Genomic DNA, 19,813 nt, shown 5'->3' on the forward strand with positions numbered 1-19,813 from the left:
ATGGCGGTCTTGTCAGTTAGGATGTGCTGGAGCTGTTTTGCCTAGGATGCCAGTTTACCTAAGGCTGTCCCTGGCTGTAAGGTGAAAGTAGGTAAGTTAGTATGTCATAAAATAGCTGACTGGAAGAAGAGAGTCTTGAATTTACATGGATCATTATGTTAATGGTAGGAGGAAGAGCATTATGCTGATGATAGAGATGTGGAGCAGTGTTTATGAGCTTAAAGTGTGGGTGGGGAGATGAAGTAGTGAAGAGTACTGTGATGAGCAGCAGCTGGAAATGAAGTTAGATTAACCAGAAAGGGGAATAGGGATGGGACATTTCTGTAGTGCATGGAGTTTACACTTTATTGCAGCTAGGAGAGAGCACTTGCTTCCGGGGGTGGGGGTGGGGGGGGGCAGCTGGACTTGACAAAAGACCTATTTTCTGTAACCGGGAAAGAATGGTATGTTGGAGTTCCAATGAGAGAGTGCAGTAAAGGAAATTTGAGATGTTAGATTAACAATGTGGAATTAATTTGTGATAAATAATCCCATAAAGAAGAAAAAACAAGTTCTCATGCACTGGCCAGAGAAGGGTAGATTCTGTGATATTGCAGCCGTTAAATATGAAAGCTAGGTAACTAGTGGGACATGAAGAGTTTCAATGGTTTTAAGTAGTATGTCCAAATGGATGACTAAGGTGAAGTGCCAACTCTGATAAATCATTTAGGCATTATCTTAAGTAATTTTCATGGTGTAGTTGTGGACTTCGTAATTCAAGGAATCAAGGAACTCAACATTAAAAATAATCAATAGATTTCTGGCACATTGAATACTGAACTGATGATATATGGCATAAAGGTAACAATTTAATCAAATTTATATTTACTGATGATACTACTGAGTGTTGGTTTATGCTGTATCAGTCAATATAAGAGCTGTTATGATCCAGCTATCCCACCTTGTGAAACAAAAAATAAAGAGGCCAGTCAAGAATAAGCATTGGAAATACAAGATTTATTGTAAAGTAAAATTGTAAATAGTAAGAAATGCTATAATAAAGGTTTGCCAGACAGATGCAGGTTTATTGTGAGGGTTGGGGTGCTGGGTGATGATTTAGTGAAGACTAATCAGAAAATAGGAAGTGAGGTAAAAAGTTTAGGTAAGAAAGGGGGGCTGTTGTATGTATGTATTTATGTGTTTATGTGGGGCGGGGGAGTTATCAGTTTGTCTGGCATGGATGTAGTTGGTATAGTTTTTATCCTCCCACCCATAAAATGTACACAAAAAGAAAAGACCAGCTGCACCCCGACAAGAATGAACCTGATAGCTGAACTTAAAAACACACTACACAACTGCAAAAGACTGCATGAATACAAATGCATATTTAAATAGCATTATAAATTACCACAGAAATCCAATTAAACTAAGGCAGTGAGCATACATATAATCAACCAAACCAACTTGAGGAGATTTATGAGGATTATTATTACTTACTTGTATTGATTCTTGGACTGATCATCAAACTGATTCTTCTTCTTAGCATTTTTAATTCTCTGCTACATAGCTGTATATGTTCATTTCAAAGTAGTTTGTTAATGATATTCAAGCCATCTTATGGTCTATCAGATCTTTGTTTGGTGCTGGGCCAAAAAGCAACTGCCTGTAGCACAGTAAATTTAAATGTGAGTGCAATCTTTCAAGTGAAACATATAAAACCACTTGTATCTTATTCAGTTTAAATCCCATTCCTGTATTTAAAATGAGAATGACATAACACATAACAAAACATAGCCAAATAAAACAAATTAATATATATAAATAAAAATATAACAACTACTTCTGTAAATCGGAAATAATACATTACTAATTTGCTAATCTAGATCTTGATAATGTTAATAAAGAATTTAATACAAACCAAAGCAGTAAAATTTGCACCTTTGCAAAATCTCATTTTTGGGAAATGTTTGAATCAACATGTTTAAAAATTTAGACTAGTTGTAAGACTACTGAGAAGGTTAGTCTCAGTTTCACACTACTCCTTGATGGAGCACCAATTTATGCAGACTTATAAAATGTAAAAAAATAGAAGTGTAAAATATGTAAGAGGCCTTCAACTTTTAGAAGACAGGTAAAAAAGTGAAACATGCCATAAAAAAAAACACTAAACAAGTTAAACAATAAAATCAGGCATTAGATGGTGGCAAAAGTATTTATGTTACATAAATAAAGTAAAGGGCAGGACCATTGCTAAATCACAATCATGTTAATAAGTAACATCAAGCATTTTGCCACTACACTGATTGTTTCTCTTTTTCTGAATTATTCCTTCCTGCTATCAGTCACTGTAATTCTGTAACATTTGTCCACAGATTACTGATACCACCACTTTTTTATTTAACACCACATTATACCACGGTACTGTTCTACACTCAGGAAGATTAGGAGATGTGCCCATCCATAAAGGAGACAGTCATACCCTTATTAATAACTACTGCCCTATGAGTTTGATATCATCCTTTGAAAATGCCTTGAGAGATATTTATTATTGTTATTAAACAGTGGAAACAATTTTGGACGATATATGGATGTCAGTTGTAGTGGGTTTAAGAAGACATGATTCACTTTTGCTAGTCATATAGCTTTTTATAGCCTAGTTAGTAAAGCTGTGGATAAGTGCATAAGACTTGTTGTGGTTTATTTGGATTTGGCAAAAGACTTGGATAGTGTTCCCTTATGTTATAACAGTATGATTAAACTATGAGTGAATCCAGATATTGTTGACTACATGTACTTTTGGTTACAGAGCAGACAATAAATTGTTAATTTATTTGGTCATTTTCCTGATTGGTCTAATGGACATTCCTGAGGACTCAGGAGATCAGTATGATGACCTATTTTTATCTACATAGTATTCTCACTATTGCCAGTTTCAAGAAAATATTGGTCATAAAATATTCAGATAATATCAAAATAGGTGTAGTCATCATTGATGAACTGGTTACTTGAAAATGATTTAAACTGAAAATATAATAAATATGTTGGAATGTTATGTATTCTTATAAAGCCCCACTGTGAGCTTAGTCATGGTAATACAGCAATAAGTAAGGTAAATGTTTTCAAGGATTTTAGAATAAAAATAGATAATAATATGAGTTTTAAAGAAAATGCTGCCTTAATTAGAGCTAAAAGCATTGAAGTTGTAGGCCTCATTTATCAATTATAATAAATCATCCAACTCCACTCACCCACTAAGTAGGATGCACAGCATATGCATTAACCCAGTTGGGGAGGAAAACTCCATGTTTTGTTCATATTCCAAAGTGAAATTAATATCTGTGGAAGGCATGCAAAGACAGTTGAGAAAAAGAATCCCTGCATGTCTGGGCACATCATATGTCAAAGAACTTTAGTTTCTAGGCCTTCACTCTATCGGATATTGTTTCATAAGGGACTGGCTTTGTTTAGCCATTAAGACCCTTTTCTGATGAGGAAATAAAAATATCATCAGGTATTGAAATGGCAGAAAATAATATATTTCCTAAAGATAGCAATTTAACATTTAAAATATACAGATGCAGCCTTATTAAAAGAGTTAATTTTGTCTCTCAGGTACTCACAAGGATGCAGGATGAATTCCCATTGTCTATGGGTAACAGTTTGTCTATCTATCTATCTATCTATCTATCTATCTATCTATCTATCTATCTATCTATCTATCTATCCATCCATCATCTATCTATCTATCTATCTATCTATCTATCTATCTATCTGTCTATATTCTGACAGACATTGGATTTATAGGTTGAACCATCAATATACTCAATTAGTCTGGAGTCTGTATTTTAATGTGACACTTGTGTGCCTAAACACAGATATTGCAAAACAATGAAACATTTCCTCTAGTATTCCACATGTAATCAGAAAGTAAAAAAAAAAAATTGATTCTTGAAAGTTGGCACAGAAGATTAAGTTATAAGTCATTAACAATATTCACTCTGTGGCTCAGCGTATGATTACCCCAAGCCTTCTTTGTTTGGTGTGTGGTTCTAAGCAAGTATTTTAACTAAAGAGTGCTCCTGGCTCATACTTGAAAGGGAGAAGCATTCACTGAGTTTACCTGGTTAATAATAATAATAATAATAATAATAATAATAATAATAGTAATAATAATCAACAAAGAATATCTCAATAAATATTTTATGAAGCTATATCAATACAGTCATAACAACGGGCACTCTCAAGCAACAGGCAAAAAAAAAAGAATAAATACAGTACAATATTCATGTGTTGCACTTTCTGTTTTCACCCTTGCAGAAACATACCTTAAGTTTTTAGAGTTTTAGAGTTTTAAAAAGGAAGATAGGAATAAATTCCTTCTCTCTCCCAACCTGAGAACAAGTCAAACCAAACAAATAGTACAGGGTACAGTATTAGTCATGCCTATTTTTAATAGTAACTCTCAAGCAACCGGAAACTACAGTTATCCGGCATCTACCAGTCCCTATGGGTGCATATATATATATATATATATATATATATATATATATATATATATATATATAAAATAACTCTTACTTTTACTTTTTAAAACCTACAGACTGTTATCTTCTGCTATTAATGTTTAACACATCACACAATTGACTACAAATATTAATTAAAGAAAAGGTGCAACCACTGGCAAAGTAAAACATTTCCACAATGTATAAAAGTGAGCACATTTTATCAAAATAAGCAAAACAAGACAAAAAGATGCAGACATGTGTTGGATTTAATATGGAAAATATGATACCAACAAACACAGCACAAAAGCACTTCCATAAGCACATCACTACACTTCCAGGTGGGCATTACAGAGTAATAAAACATCTCCTAGATCTGTAGTGTAGACTTCAAAACACCCCTTGACAACCTATTATTTCCCTATACTACCCTCTTCAAATGTAATGCTTATATATAGGTTACACTTTCAAAGAAGGTACAGAGAATTAACATTCAAACAGACTGTATGACCCGACACTAATAACACAACGTTTGTGCCAGGTATTTCTTTTGCCAAACATTTCTGGTAGTAAAGTAATCTGGAAAAAAAACTGTCAGAGATGTTAAAATGAAGATTTTCTGCACTCTGAAATTGGGATATCCATACTAATATTATAGCCTAACCAACTCTTAGGTTACACACACAGATACAAACAGAAACAGAGACGTGCACACAAACACACATATAAGACAAGCAGTCAAAGATGCTCACACATAGAGGCACAAATACACAGAGACACACATGCATGCACACACACACACACACACACACACACACACACACACACACACACACACACACACATTAATGGTGGGTTGGCACTATAATGAAATCTGTAACTTTTGCTTTTTGGAATTATCTTAATTGTATATGCTACTTTTCAGTTACTCTACAGTACAATGCACATTTTCACAGCTGCAGATGAGAACTCCCATCATTATGAATTTCACAACAGGTTTGTCAATGTACAGTGGAGCTATTTTGCTAACAATGTGTGCCATCATTTTTTTTTATTCAACATCACAGTATTAAATGATTTCCAAAGACATTTTAAAATAACGTATCTTGCTTAATGCCACAGCTTCAGTCTTACAGTGCTATGGTGTGCATAGGTGCGTGCATGTGTGTGTGCATGTGCGCTTGTGTGCATGTGTGCATGTGTGTGTGTGTGTGTGTGTGTGTGTGTGTGTGTGTGTGTGTGTGTGTGTGTGTGTGTGTGTGTGTGTGTGCATGTGTGTGTGCGTGTGTGCATGTGTGTGTGTCTCTCTTTTTAGATTATGTTGGGGAGGGATAGTGGAAGGAATTGATAGCACAAAATTATTATGTCATCTCAAGTATTAAACTCCCTTGCCAAAACTTTGCTTGGAAAACAAACAGAATGACAATATGTACTTTTCTGCAGTCAGGACAATTTAGCAATACAATAAAATGGTAATGAAAGAATTATTACATAAAATACAATTGTCAAAGTTTGTTTTATAATCCAGCACTTACTGTTTTCAGTTTAGCAGTTAAAAAGTTGACAGTGGACAGTAAAGAGCTACATATGAAAAGTCACGGAACAAATCAATGTTTCACGTCTTACTACCATCTTGTCAATTTTTGATAAATATCTGGACGCAGCACTGAGCAATGATTCCAATATTAAAGAAATAGCTTAGAAAGTCACAAAGTATCCTATTCATACCTCTCAACCTTAGTGCAAAAAATCTGGATGAAGACTAAAATAAGGATAGGACAAAGGCCCAAGAAAAGGGACTTTTTTGTTGTCATGTGTTTTCTAAAGAAATTAAATCTGAAACTCAAATGCATGTCTTTATTTAGTGGCTTTAGTCCTTACCGATTTGCTGGAGAAACACAAATTTGTTTGAGGAATGGACTAAAAATATAAGGCAAATATTTTGACCTTCTGAGAAAATTTGGACAGATGAGAGATATGATTCCATTCCAGTTGGAAAAAAGGGAAGACTCTGTATGGATCAAGGGTCCTTTCTTCTCATAGAAAAGCACTAGTAGTTGGTTAATAATCAACAAAATGACAGAAAGTGGCCATTCATCTAACAAGAATCAGGAAGAAAAACCATGTTCAGTAATTATGCATTAATAAAATTAAAAGGCTGCTGTGCAACAGGCCTTTCTACAGGTTGCTAAGTCCCTCTTCCTTGTGTGTCAGGTGCCCAAGTGACTCGATGCTGAGAATTAAACACCAATGACTATTTACCATTGGAAATTACTACCAGTGTGGTTTCTGTATTTGTATACTAGCAGAAATTCTAGCTCCCTGTTGAAATGTTGGCACTCAAATTCAAAGTGCCAGCACACTTAAAAAAAAAACAAAAAACAAAAATGCATAAGAAGCATCAATCTTTTCCTTTAAACTTGTTTATTTGTGGGAGCAACTCTCTCTGCATCTCTGATGTAGAAGGCAAGCCCCCTCATCCTTTAAACATATATATATATATATATATATATATATATATATATATATATATATATGGATTCACTTCATAACACTGAAACTCAAAATACTGAAACTTAAAACACTGAAAACACATATCATACATATACTGAGTTTAAACAACATAAATCATAGCACTTTCCACCAAGTGTAAGCAAGGGAGCCAAGCCCTCCTGCACCCCCACACACCCTGCTACTTATATATATATATATATATATATATATATATATATATATATATATATATATAGTCCAAGACTGCACTTCACTACACTAAGTGTAATCTTGGAGTTGATATATTTAAGTAGCAGGGGGTGTGGGGGGTGCAGCCCCCCACATAGTGGGTGCAGGGTGGCTTGCTCCACCTGCTTACACTTGGTGAAAAGTGCTATGATTTATTTTGTTTAAACTCAGTATATGTATGATTTGTGTTTTTGGTGTTTTGAATTTCAGTGTTTTGGGTTTCAATGTTTTAAGTTTTCAGTGTTTTGAAGTTTCAGTGTTTTGGTCTTCTATATTATGAAGTTTTCTCATTGTCAGTGTTTTCAGCTTTCAGTGTTATGAAGTGAATCCATATATATATATATATATATATATGTATACCAATTCCAAGATGGGCAAACCTAAGAAGAAATGGAGTATTTTGAAAATGGCCATCTTGGACTTTGTACATGAAAGTCCATTTTTTAGCTATTCAGTCTCTGTATTTACAGATTTATTGAAGCAAGTCCTGACATTTCAAATGGTTATGAAAATAAGTTTGACCATGTAGCTGGAACATGCATGTTTGGGGGAGGGTGCTGTCTCATTGTTGTGTCTTTGTAAAAACTGCTTACTGTAATTTTTTTCCCCTTCTGTGTTTCAAGTGTTTGTTTTCAGCTATGTGATTCAATGTTATTTAGTTAATCCAGGTTACATAGTGGAACATGTCTAATGGCCTGTAAGTATTTCTGTTGTTCTTAGTAGTGCTATGGACTGCTAATTAAAAAAAAAAATCATAAAAAATTCTGATATTACATTTCTAGTTGTCTTTTCTTATCAGACAACTTTACAAGCCTTGGAATACTACAGTGAATTATGTACTCTTGAATCAGCACAGTCTGTATTTTTGCTTTAATATATGGCTTCAAAACTATTCCCATCCACATGCTTTTCTAGTCTGTCTCATATAGATTCAAATCATAAGACAATTGTATTGAAACTGCAAGTGAAAAATGTAATTAGATCCATAGATTCATAGATGTTTACTAGGCTAATGACTTGGGGGAGGTGCTTTCTAAGTCTAGCCTAGTTTCCTGAAAGAGTAATGATGTCCTGTATCCAAACAGGACATTGAGGCCAGGCATTTATAAATATATGTATTCGTGTTTCATAGTTTTCTATATGTCTCTGATTTAATTAATGTTATAGATTGGTCATTTAACATGTCATATGATTTAGGGACATAAATTAATGGCAGGCTGAATAATTGTTTAGATTGTCTGTTGAAATCCATTTCTTTTGTATGAGGATGAAAGCACTAAAAGACATGGCCAGATTCAATAGCATTTACACTAAATGTACACTAAGTGTGCATGATCTGTATTCAAGAATATCCCTGCTACAGTATTTTGCACTTTCTAGTTGCTCAGAAAGATGACACTAAGAGTTCAAGTAGCCTACACTTTCTGGTAACCTTTATGAATCCCACTCAGTATTTGACTCTGCAAGATAATCAGTAGGAAAACTGAAATCAGGAGGAAGAAGGTATGAGTATGCTTGCATTGTCTGTTCACTTACTGCACTTAGTGTATGTATTAATGAATCCCAGGGTAAAACGTCTGGGTATTTGTGACTACCTGTAGTTTTATTATTTCTCATTATGAAGGTTTGAACCTATTTTTAAATATCTTTGGTGTATATCAAGGCTGCTGACATAGCTGCCAATTGTCATTAGTACCTTTTTGTATTTAATGCTTTTTGGAGACGTCTGTGTGTGTGACCTGCATGGCCTTGTGATGATGATGAAGGGTTCCCAGGTTTTATATTGAATGACTTTTTCTCTTCTGATAATCTTCTTTGCTTTCTGTGCATGTCATGGTAGCTGAAGAGGGTGTTCTCTCTGCACATGTAAGCACGGGTTTCTTTTCGTTTTCACTAGTGTTGTATCAAGGCTGATTGTTTTTTATTTAAGAACATTGTTGCTATATTACAATGTTTAAGCTCAGAGGAATCAAATAATTAGTGAGTAACTTGTATAATTAACTAGGCATGGAAATGATACCCTCAGAAATGGTATTGTATAGTATATTTGTTTATTAATAGTTACTTCTTATTCTGATTAGTCTGGGCAGGGGTTATTGTAAGGGTCCATTCTTGTTTCTATAACAAGTAGTGTTCTTTACAGCTAGTAAATAAGGTTAGTAACACTGAAGGCATTTTTTTCTTTCACACTAAAGGAATGCCCCTAGATATTGTTGCTTAAAACAAAAATCTAAAGATAGAATGAGTACCGTGTTGTATATTCACCCAATAGTCTGTAAGGGCTGCAGGACTAACCATTAAAAAAAAAGGATGATACTCTGGATCACATCCCCTAGATCAATTTACCTAGGTATAAACTGCATGCTACACACTAGGTACTGCTAGGACCATGCAACAAAGAGCCACAGCTGTTATAGATTCAAGGAGAATTGAATATAGACATTGCTGAATCTTTTTCTTCAGCGGTTGTTTTTATCATGATCCTAGCACTACCTTGCAAGTAGCCCACAGTTTATACCAAAGCTATAGATCTATGGGATGTGGTACAGAGTACTGTCCCTCCTGAACATTGCTGGATAGGAGTGAGGATCAACATTATTCTGATGGGTCAATTAATCCCACCACTACATGGATAGTCACCATCTCACCTAAAGATAATGTTAAGCAGGCAGACAGGAAGCAGCCAGTCAGGCCCACTTTAGCCTTTTTAGCAAATTACTTTAACCTAGTTCTTAAGATCAGACTTTATGGGAGCCTAGAGAACCACAGGAAAAGTCAAGCCCTTTTTAGGAATTTTATGGCAGCCCAAGGGTGGATAAATATTGGAAGAGAGTGCTTTGTGTTAGACAGACTTACCTCATTCCATAGGGATTTGGTAAACAATATAGTAGTTTCGGCCTCCTGATTCTACCCAGCTGTTTCCTAAAGAGGGTGCATAATGCTACTTTCCATTAGATTGTGCTGTCTGACCATGATCCTAACACCCTGGTAAATCTTCTGGATGATGCTGAAAAGCAGATGATGGAGATGGGGTCACTATAAATGAGATGGCGATGAGGACAATGTTGAATTATAGTCTGTTATTAAGAATGTGTTCAATATGAACAATACTGAAGATACAGCATCTGAGAGAGCACAGTCAGAAGGGTGCGTGCAAGGGGAGATGTTCTACAGTGAGAGAGAGGGGAGGTGGAAAAAGGCGAAATGTGAACTTTTCTAGAATAAACCTAAAGAGTTAATCATTATTTTGTGCAAGAAAAACCATCATTGAAGAACACTGAAGCTCCTGTGCTCAATTTTATCTTAAAGAGTCTGAATGGTTTGCTGATTTCAAAGTTAAGCATGTCTGGCTTGTATTGATCCACCCACAATTAAAGTTCATTGACTGATTTCTTGGGAAAAGTGGATTAGGGTCAGAAAAGGCAGACCAAGTCTTATTTATAATACCATTGATGGGAATTAAGGACAGAAGCGTTTAGAAGGGGGACTAGGAGTTGGTGAGTTGGTGACTCTCTTGTGCTTAAGTCAAGGATGAGACATTAGCCATCTTATTTTTGCTTGGAAATGTTTGCACAGATATTTTTATACCTTGAGTAGACTCCAGAAAATGTTTCCTCAGGTAGATAGCCAATGCTTAAGGTGTGATGGGGAAGAAAGACATAATTGGGAACATATTTTCTGGGACTGTGGTGAGTTGGTGAATTTTAAGGATTCCCTGCAGGATGCACTGTCAAAGATGCTTGGTAGGCAGATTGGTGTGATGGGAGAGATGATTTTTCTGAGCTATGATACAGAATCAGAATTGCCTAGACATGGTAACTAAACTTGCTGCCTCTAATTATGGCAGCTGCTAAAAATCAATTACTAGAAAATGAAAGTGGAAATCAAAATCCAAACTAATCATATTCGTAGTAGTGAATATAGTAACAGTGATAAAACAACTGGAACTGAGATCTTTAGAAAAAGCTAGAAGCAAACTACATAGAAATAAAATGGAAATTGTGGAAATAATACATACAGAGGAGGAATTAGGTTTAAAAGAAGGTAGGACTTAAATAAGCTATGTACTGCATGACTCAAAATGATTGGGTAGATTATAAGTGATGTACAATGCTTGTAACTTGGAGTGTGCCAGTATGGTTTGTGACATAAAATGCTTGCAACTAGGATTGTGTCACTGTGGTTTGTTTTCATTTATATAAATGGATGATTGCTTATGTTGTAAGTGATGGTTTAATAAAGATGTTTCTTGTTTAAAATAAGAGGATCAGGAATTATGATACACAACAATATATGTGAAGCATAATTTCTATACAGTTTAATTACTTTTATATAAATGTAAATGCGCCTATGTCACAAGTGATTATTCAATATAGCTGTTAAAAAATAAAAGCTTATGGAGCACTTGCCAAACTAGGTGAAGGACCCCAGTACAAAGAGCAACAATTGACAGTACTGGTCTTTTGGTACTGCAACCCAGTCATTTAGAAAAAGATGGGTTCTTCACAGAATACTAAGTGCTGGAGGTGTGGTATGGAAATTGTTGACCATCTTAACATGTTTTGCAAATGATCCTTAATAATGAGACATTAGTTCATCCTTACTCAGCAGCTGAAACACAGATTTGAGGTACAGCCGAACTTAGACTAGAAATTGTAGTATTTTGGCATCATTGAGCAGGTGGTGGTCAGGCTAAAACCAGTGTTAAGGGAAGGCTGGGTACTGGCATGTGTAATCAAATTATTATGCACTAAACATTGGAGATCCAGCAGTGTTTTGAAATGTGAGGTGGTTAAAGCAGTTATTAGTAAGCATTTTGTATATTATATATTCCTAGATGGGAACAGAAGGACAAACACCCCTCAGGAAGGGGGCTACTAATTTGTTCATCAGGGAGATGACGTTGTTCCAGTCAAGTCTCACGGACACATATAGTCTTTTAAGAGGATCTGGAATCTGGGTGTTTTCTTAATTATAATTGATTCCATTTTTTCTAAATATGCTGAGTTGTATGTATTGTACATAACATGCATAGTTTTTACTGTACCAATTAACGTTTGTGTTTCTGATAATATGGTTGGTTGTTTTTTTGACTGTTTTCGACCTGTCACCCTGGTTTGTATTATTATGTGTTCTAACATGATTTATTGATAAAGCATACACTTAAAAAATAGATAGGTTGACATCCCTATAGTAAGTTTAAATGGATACTTGTTTAGTGATCAACAGCACTTTCATGTGCTAGATGATTGACAAAAAACAAACAAAACAATTTTTGCCAAGTCTTGGAGGCATTTTTTTTTTTCTTTATCTTTTTTCTTTTTTTTTTTTTTTTTTTTTGCTACAGGGCAAGCTCCCGTGCACTGCCCATGTGGGGACATACACCTCCATACCCCCAAACAAAAATATATTTACTCAAAGGTCACACAACAATGGAATAAAAATCTAATTCTGCTGTAGAAGAAACTTGTTTCACTCCTTCTCAATTGATCGTACAACAGTCAAGGAAAGTGTTGTCGATCAAATGAGTGAAACCCATAAATATCTTAATTTTTGCATGCATATTTAAATTCTTGTGTAGTTTATATTATTGCATAACATTTAAATGAATTCTTAGACACTGAGATATTACAACTAATCACCAGGCAAAACTACTACCTGAATTTACTGTGATGTACAAAACAAGTATAAGCACAGAGTTATTTCATTTTAATTCATATGCTTCTTTCATTAAGAAATCATCATTTTTGTATTAATTATGCCCCACTTTTATTGCTTCTTTTATTCTGAAATGCAGAGCGAACTACTGCATGTGCTGGGCTTACAACGAATATAAATTTTCATAAGAAGAAACAGGACTGGAAAAATCAATTGTCCTAACAGAAAATATACCTGATCAGTAGGGAAAGGTGAGTCTCCTTTGTTGTAAGATTCTGCTTGGAAAAATCAATTTCAAGAAACATATCTCATTGCATAGCAAAATAAAGGACATATTTACTCAGACTTCCTACAAATGACAGGATCAAGACAAAATGTCATAAGAAGTAAGGTCAAAATAACATTTCAGAACATAAGCCCACCTTATCAATTCTCCAGTCTTATGGTTTAGAAAAATGCTCAGGGATCAGGCATAGGCTCGTAGTACTTTTGTAAACAGTTGGCACAAAAGGAAATATATGCTCAACTTTCAGCTGCAATGTTCATTCATTACCTTTAACTCAGGTATTTGTAATATTTTAATATGAAAGTAATTTTATTCATGCTGACTATAACTTGTTTATTACTTTATCTGAAACATGCAAAATTAAGAATGCAGTTTTGCAAACATTTCAGAAGATACTCAGATGGAGTTTGCTGCAGACATTCAGTCACATTACTATTTAAGGTACAGCTGATATGCAAAAAAATGGCTTTCAGTTCAAGATGAAGGACTTCAGATAAAGGCTACTAGTTACGTATTAGAAAATGATGTGAATAGTAATGTGATATATTTTGATACTATTTATGTAGTAATATATATATATATATATATATATATATATATATATATATATATATATATATATATTATGTAATATGTGATTCATAAGGGTCTACTTCACATGACTGAAAACTCAAAATATTGAATTTCACTTGACTGAGACCACAATACCTAATTTTCAAAATAGTGAAAACTGATTTGATTGAGTTTCAGTACACTGAAAGCTTACAATGCTGAATTTTTAAATACTGAATTTTAAGCCATAGATATGATGTGTGTTTCCCTTCACCTATGAGTTGCTTGTGATAAAAAAAAAAAAAAAAAACATTACTGGAACTTATAGCGCCGACTGTCAGAATACTGATAGTAACATAGAAAGTTTTGTTGTCATGTTTCTAAATGTGGATATGTTTCTTTACATTTTTAAGGGAACTATCTAAAGTAATATGGAGAATGTTTCATACCCTCCGAGCAGTAGTGGCAATGTTACAGTACTGTAAGGTAAGGGAAATGTATATGCCCTTTTCCCCATTGTAGTGTGATCCTAGAGTTAGTATATCTAGTTGGGGGGTGGGGGGCATAGCCCCCCACATTGCAGGGTATAGGGAGCATAGTCCCCCCCCACCTAGTTTGGTTTTATATCGTCCGTTTTCTGTTAGGAGGGCAAGTAGTTTTTAAGTTTTAGAAAGAGTTAGCCATTGGTGTTATAAGAATGCATGTCTGTGGCTTAAAATTCAGTATTTTGAAATTCAGCTTTGTAAGCTTTCAGAATAATAAGACTCAGTAAAATGAGTTTTCAGTATTTTTAAAAATAGGTATTGTGGTCTCAGTCAAATGAAATTCAGTATTTTGAGTTTTCATTCATATGAAGTAGATCCAATTTATAAACATGACATTGTGTTGCGCAATTATAGCATGAGCGCTCATGAAATGTACAGCAACATATCACAATGTGAATGGCAAACCACCACATCTACCTGATGAAGTATTAGATGGCAATGTGGGGGGCTATGCCCCCCACCCCCAACTAGATATACTAACTCTAGGATCACACTACAATGGGGAAAAGGGCATATACATTTCCCTTACCTTACAGTACTGTAACATTGCCACTACTGCTGGGAGGGTATGAAACATTCTCCATATTACTTTAGATAGTTCCCTTAAAAATGTAAGCAGTCAGGAGGAGAAGATAACCTCACACAACACAATTCCAGTATCACATAGTCCCACCACATCAGCGAACCAAACACATAAATACACAAAAACATACTCGGAGGCTCTAAATAAAAATCTACCTAAGCAACAGAAACCTCCAAAGCAGACATCCAAGCAAACGCTACCTCAAAACAAAACACACACAACACATAACCCACAAAGTCAGTGTGCCAAGTAGCCACAGCCCTTAAGGCTGAATAACACACCTGATACTCTTGTTATAGTTGACTCTATTGTCAGACACACTGACGTCCCGCTCACCAGGCTGAATAAAGAGAAGGTCATGGTGAGCTGCCTGTCGGGTGCTAGGATCTGACACATAACGTAAGCACTCAGGTCACTCCAAAGCAAATACAAATATGACTCAGTCATTGTACATGCTGATGTGAATGACCTGAGACGTACCTCCCTGGACTACATGAAAAGAGACATAGAGGAGCTCTCTGATCATGTAGCCCAGGCTGGTATGACCCTGACCTTGAGCAGCATCTTACCCTCACCTAGAATGATGCCACAGTACAAAGACAAAATGATCGATTTTAACAATTGGCTAAAATTTTGGTGTCATTCAAAGGGGATCCAGTGTCTGTCAGCCTGGGATGACATGCTCAACAAGCCACGTTGCTTTGCTAGGGATGACTTGCACCTGTCACCACTGGGCTTTTGGATATTGGCAAAGGCTCTTGCCTCCCCCATAGTGCCTTTTTTAGGCAAGGCTCAAAAGTCAAACCCACCCCCATAGACAGCAGGGACGTCGGGAGGCATACGCACTGTACTGATTTCAGTACAACTTATGTAGAAGGGGGGGTAGCATTTTAAATTTTCACTTTTCTTCACGCTTTACTGCACGATGACGTCAGCTCATCCAGTCAGAATGGAGCTCACCGCACATGTATTTCCGGCCGACCGGCCAGTTCAAGAACTTCAAATGCTTTCCGAGCGGGAAGCGTTATGTTGGATTGGTCGAAGTGGGAGGAGGATTCGTTATGTGTTATGTACACAACACGTTATATTGGTCGAAGTGGGAGGAGGATTCGTTATGTGGGATGTACACGTTATATTGGTCGAAGCGGGAGGAGGATTCGTTATGTTGGTCTCACTTCATGGGTCTTGCAACCGAGGGTTGGTGAGTAATATGAAGAGAGAGAGTCTCACTTCATGGGTCTTGCAACCGAGGGTTGGTGAGTAATATAAAGAGAGTGTGTGTGTGTGTGATTACTCATGGTGGTGTGGTAGGGAATACCTCAGACTTGAACCCTGTACCTTTTATGCAGGTGTTAAAGACCTGAATTCCCTATCCACCACCATTTGTAAAAAAATTGCAGATTTGTGCCTAATATTTGATCTGATCAATATCTGTATCGTATCTGTGGTTTTTAAATATTGCCATGCTTGAAATTTAATGGTGCAGTGGTAGCAATGTAGCATTGATGCCTCGCAGCTGTAGGTTCTTGGGTTTGGTTCTTGGCTGGGGTGCCTTTGTGGGGGGGGGATCTGTATCTTCTCCCTGTGTTTGTGTGGGTTTGCTTTTGTGTCCTCCCATGTTACAAAGACATGTCTGCATTATTTTTTCCTGGGCCTCTGCTGAGAATTGTGTTTTTTTTTTGTTCCAAGTTGGACTGTCCTGATTAACAAATTGACAGGCATTTAAATTTCAGACTTCAGGTTTCTGAATGTTTACTTCTTTACATATTTGATGGTGCAGTGGCAGTATTGTTGCCTCACAGCTGTAGGTTTTCTGGTTTGATTCTTGGCTGGGGTGCCTTCTGTGTGGAGTCTGCATCTTTGTGTTTGTGACATAATAAAACAACTTTTTATTCTAGCAATAAATATATACTAACACAACCTTTTTTATAGCAATTTTTTTAAGTTTATGACTATTTGAAATTTGTCCTTATTTTTGGGACTGTAATACCCTGTTATTGGCTTTGTCCAGGTTTTTTGTGCTAAGGTTGGCAGCTATGGCAAGAACTGAATTCACTGAATATGTTTGAGGGCTGTATTCCCTCATTACTAGGTGTGTCCAGGTGTTTTGTGCTAAGAGGCTGACAGCTATGGTGAGAACTGAATTCATTAAATGATAGCCATTTAAGTTTCAGTCTTCCTCTCTTTCACAAAGCAGGTGATTTGGCATAGTGGTATGTTGTTCTGACTATTTTGCACAGTGACCTTGGCAGTAAAATGTATGATGGTAACACAGCATTTTATTCTAGCAGCTTTCCAAGATTATGCAAGCAATGTTTAATGTGTTCCTGTTTTTTGCCCTTTTGACCCACCCCAATAAATTTGGCTTTTTCCAGACTTCTTGTGCTGTGAAGTTGAGATGTAGTTGAGTATTGCGTAGATTTTACAAGGAACTGAGAGCTGCAGGGGAAAAGAAATTTAGTGCTGATTATGCTAAATTGGCTCACATTGCTAGTAGCACAAAATGTTGTGTACTTGCTTTTAATGCAGAAGGTTGTTGGTTCTACTCCCATAAGGGGTGAATGCTGCTGTACTGAAAGTTAATACACTAACTATGAGCCTGTTATCAGTTTGCCATCCATTTCCTATTGCAATATTACTAGCTTATTGTTAATGTAATTTAGGCAATTTATTCCTCAGGGGCATCAGACACTATTTTTCGGTGTAGTCATGAAATATAAAGGTGATTGCTAGCAGCAACCTCTTCATTAGTTAGATTTATTTAATGTGGAATTATTTAGATGACTTTTTTTACTACTTCAGAGATTGTGCATATTATTTACTGATAATGGTGGACTGTAGAAGTTTGACTAGACTTTTATGATGGAAATGTTCTGAATTGGGCAGTTTTGTTTCATTGTTTACTGGAAAAATGTTCAAAGCAATAGGAAGGTGTATCAAAGAGCACATGTATGTTTCATATGCAAGGGGCCTATGATTTAAAAGCATCCCAGAATTAATTTTTATCTGCCACGGGTAAAATGTATTTTCTTTGAATGTGGGTTTTAATGTTGTTTCAATGAATGTGAGTTTCAAGGGCAGAGAAGTTTTAATGCCAAGTTTGTTTAGCAGATGTCTTAGTGTTTGTGCTGTAAAATGCAAAATAAAACTTTCAAATGAAGTTCAAATCATCATAGAAGTAAATCAGTATGCACATTAGTGTTTATGGTAAATGGAGTGAAATAGCAAAGTAATGGATCATTGGAATGGCTGCAGGGGGAGGCTCCATTCGACCATGGTTTTGTGAGGGGGAAGGGTGGCAAACTTAGACAGCCCCAGCTGAACTATACCTCCCAACTGTCCAGATTTTCAAAGAATGAATAGATTTTTGCTTCTTATTTTTGGTTTGTTCCTCAATTTGTGGTTTTCTGGCAAATGATTTAGGAATTAAGTCACTAAATAATGACACACTAGTTTCAGACTTTATAACCTTCAGAAAAATGCATGCTAAAATAAGACCTGTTCTATCAACTGTCCCAGTTTATACAAGAGCAATTTTTAGTACTGTTTATATGTTCCCTCAATATATTTGACCTTGTCCAGATTTATTGCATTAGCAGGTTGAGAGGTACATGCAAATTGCTTTATAGAATTAGGCATAGCCAAACCTCAACTGTCCCTGATTTTGGCTCAAAATGTTGCTCTTCCCCTAATGAACCCTCCACAAAATAGCAATTTTGGAAGAAAACATAGAGGGTTTACTTTACTTTTATAAATAACTGTAATGATCAGAGTTATACATTACTTTTATTTCAGAAATGCATGTAGATTCTCTAATTTTGTCAGCTGCTCTAAGTTAACAGTCCTCATATAAAAATGGTGTCCCTCCTTTGACAGGTTCCCAGCTGTATTGTCTGGCAATTTTATATTTTTGCATCACATTTTTGGTCCGTTTTTCATAAAATTGCAGTTTTCTGGCAAATTAGTGGCAAATTGTTAAAGACTGAAGTTAGAAAATAATGCAGACATTTCAGTTTCAGATTTCATACCTTTCAGAAAATTCGTACTGATGCAAGACCTACTAGTATTCTATTAGCTTTCTGAGTTTATAAGAGAAATATTTAAAAAAAATGGCCTTATTTTTGGGCCTTTGCCTCAGTTTTATTTATGAGTTTGTTGCTGTAAGAGGTTGAGAGGTTGTGTGTTTGTGTGTGTGTGTGTGGTAGGTAGCATACCTCTCAAAATGTCCAAATTTTGCATAATGTCCAGATTTTTGCCCCATATTTTTTGTCTGTTCCTCATAAATTTTGTGATTTTCTAGAAAATCATTGAAGGCTGAAGTTGCTAAATAATGACAGACATTTGAGCTTCAGACTTCATGTCCTTTAGAAAAATTCATACTAGCACAAATCCTGTTATTCTAGCAACTTTCTAAGTTCACGAGAACATTATTTAATATCTGTCCCTGTTTATTTTAGGCTTTGTCCATATTTCTTGCACTAAGAGGTAGGTAGGGGTGTGTGTGTGAATGAAACATCCTAGTTAGTGGTAGCAGGTGGTTAGTAATTTACTCAAGCTCAAAACCTGTCCCTTAGTTACAGAAAACAAAAGCATAAAGTCTCTACCCCAACTACCATGCTGCATTTTTCAAAGAACTGACATTTCAGGTTAATTTTCAATTCAAGGAACCGAGTTTGAGTGAATTTATATTATATTACTGAAGAGGCATTACAGCGAATGCCTCTTCATCGACACTAAAAGAGCGAACCGTGAATTACGAGAATGGCCGTAGCTTGGCTGGGGAGGGGGGTAGCAGTTTGAGAGCTGTCAGTACAAATTTGAAAATCCTAGCTACACCCCTGATAGACAGCACAAGGAACAAGAAACTAAGGGTAATGCTGCTAAATGCCAGAAGTCTTAACCTCAAGATGCACACACTCGAAGCTCTCCTCAGTATGGAGAACATCGATATCTGTGCAGTGACAGA

This window comes from Protopterus annectens, chromosome 11.part0 (assembly GCF_019279795.1).
Source record: "Protopterus annectens isolate FY-2018-M chromosome 11.part0, PAN1.0, whole genome shotgun sequence".
NCBI classification, from domain to species: domain Eukaryota; kingdom Metazoa; phylum Chordata; order Ceratodontiformes; family Protopteridae; genus Protopterus; species Protopterus annectens.